This window comes from Anguilla rostrata, chromosome 11 (assembly GCF_018555375.3).
Source record: "Anguilla rostrata isolate EN2019 chromosome 11, ASM1855537v3, whole genome shotgun sequence".
In the NCBI taxonomy this organism is placed as follows: domain Eukaryota; kingdom Metazoa; phylum Chordata; class Actinopteri; order Anguilliformes; family Anguillidae; genus Anguilla; species Anguilla rostrata.
In genome coordinates, this window is record NC_057943.1 from 22,740,501 (window position 1) to 22,747,642 (window position 7,142).

Sequence of the window (7,142 nt, forward strand, 5' to 3'; positions counted from 1 at the left end):
GGCACATATCGTACATTTAGTTTTTTTGTGGGTAAATTATCTTGTAAGTTGATATGTAACATACATACCTGCAGATTCCTGCGTCTTTGACAAAAGTTCCATAGAACAGTAAACACGTTCTGTGTCTGTATGGAGAAATTTCTCACCATAATGTTGTCTGACAACCAAATGGTAATCTAATCTGAATGTTCCTAAACATTTTTGAAATGTTTCCTATTAGCTGGGTCCGCTGTTCACTTAGGGGAGTGCTGGGTAGAAGGCGGTCGTAAAATTATGTCCGTAACATGATAAATGTATCGAGAGACGTGTCTGATTTCAATGCTGCCTCAGCATATGGTGTAAAGAGCTGGGGTAATTATATTTAGGAGAAAGGCACTGGAGATAAACTGGGAGGTAATTGGGGCTGGAAGTAATATGTTTTGGATATTTAGTCCAGTGCAACTCTCTGATCCATTTCCAGCTCAGCTACATTTTCATTCGTTTACAGACTGCCTGATTATTCTGAGGCTAAAGCAGTCAGAAATGTGTTTGCATCATTGAGTCCAAAAACAAAACCATATGATACTATGTGACACTATGATAGCATAGAGTGGATTTCTCTAATCTTCTAAACCAATATGCTGTGAAGGCCTAAGGTTTTTGAGAACAATTTTGACCACAACAGAGGTTAGGATGATAGGATAGGATGGATGTGGATTGGAAAAATTACAGAACAGGACAAATGGGTATCTGTCCAAGTCTTTGTCTTCACCACATTTGGTATGTGAACACTTGCAGATATGCGTCCCTTGATGATTTCCATCCACGCGGATACAATACTATGTTTTACCCTCGTGTTTGTTCTTCAGCTTTTGCATATCACTGATGTCATGTCAATGATTGGACAGTCAACCCTCAAAAATGTGATTGCATTAAACAAATTCCAGTCTCACTTGGAAACTTTCGGAAGTTTGAACACATTGAACCTTTTCTACTAATATTGGGCTGAATGGCCTGTTCTCATCATTATGTTATGTTATGTTGTTATGCTGTGTTGTTATGTTATGTTACTTGTGTTTAGGTGTAAGTGACAAATGTTAAAAGTAAATCACATATTTAGCCGAGTTCTGTGAACTTGAACCCTGTAGCTGTTTGTGTCCTTTGAGCTTGGACATAAAAGAGGTATGGGGCCAAGTAACACTCTCATTGGCGTGTGACAGGTGGTCACTGAGGTCACCATGAAACGTAAATCTAACAGTGACTGAGTGCCCATTTGAGTCAGGAACAAAATGGACAGATGTTCTTACTTGCGTGGAAAAAGAAATTTTGCTCAAAGAATGATGGCTGCCCAGCATGGTCACCTGGCTTCATGACCGGTAACTTCTTACTTGATTATCAATTCTATCTGCACTGAGGTCAGTGGTTGCCCTTGAGTGGCACTTAGTTCCAAGGTTGGGGTCGGGGGTTGGGAGGTGGTTGGGTGTGTTACAGTTACCGCTGGGACAACCTATAGAAACATTGTGCTTTTTCCAAGTTTTTCACTTGCCACCTGATGGATTTGGATTAATTGTTTGAACAGATGGACTGCACCCTGGTAAGGCAATCTTATGTACCTTGAGATGATGATATTTGCAAGTGTTTGTGCGAATGTTGCTTTGACTTTGTAGGCCAGGTGGTGTTCGCATTGATGCCAAGGAGGACTCATAAACGGTGGACACCAAGATTACATCCGACTGACTCAGGGTTCATAGAGGTGAATCAGGGCTTTTTGTCATTTTACCTTCGGCACATACAACTGTGAAGGCCCTTTGAGCTGTTACAGGAGGTTGGGAAACAAGGTAAACTCTTGGTATTTCAACACCTAACTTGTATTATATGTGATATGTGAATATGTGATATGATTTAAATGTTAGAAATGTGATATGGCCAGTTAATTCTCTCTGTTCCATATAAAGACACGCTCAGTTGTTCTGTCAACATTATGGGAAGAATGAACCTCCCTCTGTGGTTGAGTGTGATGGAAGAGGTGGGCGTGTCTCTTGGGTTCCCTGCATGGAAGGTTTGTGCTCATTTCAGTCTTTAGCATCAAATGTGGAGATGAGAGTGTTGAGAGAATATTCCCCCTGACAGTATGCTTTTTGCCTTCTGGCTGCAATGCGTATGTGTTAAATGGAATGTTAAAGATCTGTTGTAGCTGGGATGTGGGGACCTTTATGTGTCAGTTCAAATTATTTAGTCTGATCTTGTCTCTGGCCTGCTGAAGGCTGAATAAGTAAAACAGGCTTTTAACGAGTATTCAGATCGAGAGTGAGGTCTTAAGTTGAGTGACTCATCTTACGTTGGGTCTGGCCTTCAGTTTTTTCAGTTTTTTTTGGGGGGGGGGGGGCGAGTGGATGGAAAGCTGTATTTTCAAAAAAATCTGACTTGACAGGAAACTTTTCTCCCATTTTAGTTGTTATACCAATTCCTTGTGTGTATCACGGTCCTGGTCGATGCGCTATCCTCTGTTGGTCTGGGGAGGGTGTACACTACCACACGCCTCCTCCGATACATGTGGAGTCGTCAGCCGCTTCTTTTCACCTGAAAGCGAGGAGTTTCACCGGGAGAGCATAACGCGTGCAGAGGTTCACGCTATCTTCCCCAGATCCCCTCCCTGCTGAACAGGCGCCCCAGTCAACCAGTAGGAGTCGCTAATGCAACAATCAGGACTCATACCCTCACCAGCTTCCCACCCGCGAAAACACTGCCAATTGTGTTTGTAGGAACGTCTGGTCAAGCTGGAAGTACCTCTGCCGGGGCATGAACCCGGGTTTCTACGGTGGTAGGCAAGTGCTTATACCTCTACACTACCCAGACAGCCCAGACAGGAAATGGTTTAACATTAATACATTAGCTTTTTCTTCTGTTAACATTTCGCTAATATCTGAAAAGTTACTCGAAAAACCTTAGGATTGTGTATCTGTTATGATTGTGTGTGTGTTGTGCATGTGGATTGTCTATCGCTTATATAGAAGGATAAACTCTCTAGCAGACAGACACTACTACTACTACTACAAGTACTCGTGAGAGAGAGAGAGAGAGAGAGAGAGAGGCTAAGTTGTTGTAGATCCTTAGTTCCCACTCACCATCCATTTGCCTTAATAGAACACTTCTTTTTTATGGGCAGGTCAGTATGTCAAAGCAAAAGATCAAAGGCCATGAAATACCAAGATTCCAAAAGTCCAGAGTTATAGAGGTGTGAGGTCACATACTCTAAGCCTGGATGCTACGTGCACTCTGAAAGCTTCTCACTGATTGTGTTTCCACTACACTAACTGTACATATTTTTCATTGGGTAGGATTTAGGATGTCAACGATCTGAGAATTAAATATGAATTACACCTGCTCGATTCAGCTTCTCACGATGTTTGCACATTCACTCTCAAGATTCTCTTCTGGTTCCTCAACTGAAAACATTGACTTTCTCATGTCCTATGTTCTTTAAATACACAAGCATCCAGACTCAAACCTCCAGCCAAATACAGCTCAAGCGTTTCCACATAACTTCCCATTTATTATGGCCTGAGAATGAGGGGAACTTGGTAAGTACAATGTTTTTTTTTATTTGGTCTTCTCACCTTACAGGGCTGTATCAGAGCAATCTGGCTTTTTCATTGAAGGTGATTGGTCCAGTGACTGTAGCAGAGAGGGATTGTTTTTCAGACTTGGTTTTTTGCACTTCCACGGTCATAAACAGAATGCTGCTGGGCAGTTAGCTGCTCAAAGTTGTGGTCATTGCTGATTTTTCATGGTTTTCCCACAAGGAGCAAGGCAATCTCAACTCACGTTTATTGCCAAGCTGGCCAATGAAATTGAATTTATGTACCATCAAGGTCCTATAACTAAGATGAAAAGGTGGCCAATGAAAATGAGTTACTGGGAGCGTGAGCTGGGCCGTTTTAGTGCTCTCTCTGAGGCTCCATGAAGCGAGGCTGTGAACCAGCAATGAGGAGTTGGTGGGGTCAAAGGTCAACACCAGGTGTCCAGGATGAAAGGAAACCTCCTTCCCTGTTGGCCCTTTCCCAGTGTGCACCATTCTCATTCTGGTTTTACAGAGGCTCTGTCCTCCTTGTGTACAGCATACAAAAAATAAGAGGGGGTGGCAAGAATACATGTATTACATGCACATGATTACGAATACTGATATAATTAGTATACCTTACAGTAAGTGCAAGTATCTTGCATAGTAACACTGGTTTCCTCTAATCCCTAGTCCATCCCTTCCATCGCCACTTCCTCCTGCTTTAGGTTAACCTACTAAATCTATTAAGAGTGCTTGGAATCCCTATAATTTATCCATGGCCAAGTTTTGCCATCTGCTGCCTCTAGTGGCATGTATGAGTTGATCTCATTTATCCACTCTGTGATACCAGAGGGATTCCCGTATATCCATTTAGAGTGATGCACTTTTTAGCAGCTGTCATGGCCAAGATAAATAAGTTATCAGGGAATTTTTAACATGCTGTGGTCTCCAAGTAAGACTATGAAGGAATAGTGACAGAGATAGTGTCTCTGAGCCTCACACCACATCGAAAATATGACAAAGTTGAGATTTCATAGCATGAGAATGAGATAGCATTTAGTTCAACATAATTATTTGTATTAGTTTATGTGCTAGAGAGCAGAGAACGTCAGTGAGCAATGAGTCACTCCAGTCTAAATGAATACCATAGTAATGAATTTAAAGTTCCCTGGGATGCAGTCAGTAATAATTTACAGAGACATTATTTGTCTCACTTATCAACTGTACATAATTTAGCATATAATAATATGCATTTTAATTAGGGTTGAAAAAGTGATGCTTGTGTTTTCTGAACATTTCTTTGTTTCCTCTTGGTTTGTGGGAAACAAAGGGTTAGAGATGATGTGGGAAAGGACAAAGACCTTTCACTTTCAGCCCATTCAAAACAAATCAAGATCCATTACACACCTCTGTTGGCAATTAAAGCTACCCACAGATTGTTTTCCTTGGCACTAATCTGCTCACCCATTAAGGTTTTGATTGACTGTAGGCCTGGCTTTGTGCACTGCTCCTGATTAACACGCTATTTTAGGCAGTCGGGTCCTTTAATAGACTGTTCATGTGGATTGAGTGTCTTGAGGCTCTGGCTTTCCCTCCATAGCACTTGCGGATTTTCTATTATCTGGTGAATCATGTTTAGTCATGCTGTTGTGATTGCAAATGAGCGAAGGCCTGCAAGGAGGGGGGGAATCCAGAAGGGATGTGCCACATGTCCCCTGCTTCTGTTGAATTCTCCACTATTCCTCCTCCTGCTGAATCAATGTAGTGAAAGCTCGCAGGTTGTAACATCTATATCGGTATGGGGCATGCCGCCCCGCCAAAGGCGTAACTTGGCGGGATGGCATACCTGCCACCCCAGTGATTATGTGTGTGTTTGTTTGCATATACAATGTACAGACATCCCCCGCCCCTTTCTCACTCTTGATCTTCCTGCTAGTAGTACAGTAGTCAAAAAGTGAGCATAGATGTATGCTCTGTGCCCTCACCCCAGGTATGAAAAGGCATCTGCACTTGTCCTGAGTGATGGGTGCTAGAGATGGCTTTAGAGACTTGGAAAGCTGCTCTCTTCCTCACTGTGAGCTCACAGAAGCTGCAGACCCATTACTCACAATGGGGAACAAAGATACAGCTGGAATAGCATTAGTTCATATCTAGGCTATGTCACTAGCCAAATATAACCAGGGTGCCACTAAGTTGAAGGGCACTACTAACTTCATTCTGGTGAGGTAAGGTCACTCAAGTCCCCAGGTAATTTAATAACTTGCTCTTCCTGGTGCCAATCATCTAGTGTTTAAAAGGAAGCTTTCTTGCCAGCCTTAGAGCTGTGGAATTCCACTACCAGGAGTGGACAGTAGTCTAGGAATGGCCTCTAGCTGACCTAAGTTTACCTACTGTAAGTTGAAAGAAATCAAACAGGACATCTTGTGCGGCCATTTCCTGCATTTTCTGTATTGTCCCACATCTGTTTTGCAGCTCGTCTGTGTGCGCATTGAACAGGCCAGTGCGTGTATATCATGGTGAAGCGATGACACATTCCTCTGAGGTGAGCACTGTGATGTAGAGCTTTTGGGACAGGGCAAATTGAAAACTTCTTTTACAGTCTCCCCTTTGAGGGTCAGCCAGGGCACACCATCAGGGCCTGTAGTCCAGGCCCATTAAATGACCTTACGCTGACCTATCTTACGACTTCATTGCATCCTGGCTTTCTCGTACGATGGGGAAATCAAACTCACGTGTCATAAACATCCTGAATGCTGAATGTTGGTATATTTAATACAACCACATGGAAAGTATTAGAGTCAATTATTTTCTGAGAATTGTGCTCAAAATGTACTACTGAGGGATTTGGAAGCATATATGCCTGAAGAAAACAGAAATTTCATAATGGGATAATGCAGAATGTGTTTCAATTCACAGATGTAAAATTAACTGTATGAATGGTGGGTGGATCTATCTTTTTCTTTTTATGTGAGACTCGTAAGAGGCTAGTAAGCAATATATTGGATGATTAGTTATTATGTTAAAATGTGTTGCGGCAATTTCTAACCCATCCAAACCTACACAATGACATTATTTCTATATTCAGCATTTTGTTTTAAATTCTATTACACAAAAAGTGTCAGTATGAAGCCAGCTTGGTAATGAATGTAACATGGGATATTTATTAATTGCCCATCAGTGTTACTTATGCATACTCTAATGTCAGGTTTTTATAATTACTGATACCAGACAAATTGAATTTAATTACTTTTGGAGGGAATCTGCTCCTTCCACTGTATTAACAAGTGAAATTGTTGCTCTGTACAGTACTTTCTGGCATTTTCTATAAAGCAGATAGCCAGGGTATTTGACACCTTCAGAATTCATAAATGGCCCTCTCTCTGCATGTGTGTTGAATGCATAAATGGGAATGGAAAATTGCACCAGTCTTCAGGGTCTCTGAGAAATTGAGAAGTTCCAGCCCATGACTGTGGAAAGCCCACAGACTTTCTGGCACATGCCTATCATTTAGCTCCTCGTTTAGTTCTGGAGAACAGCTGAATTAGCTCTCAGTTCAACTCTTCAGACTTATAGAGAAATTCAAACCAAGCAACCCCCTCCC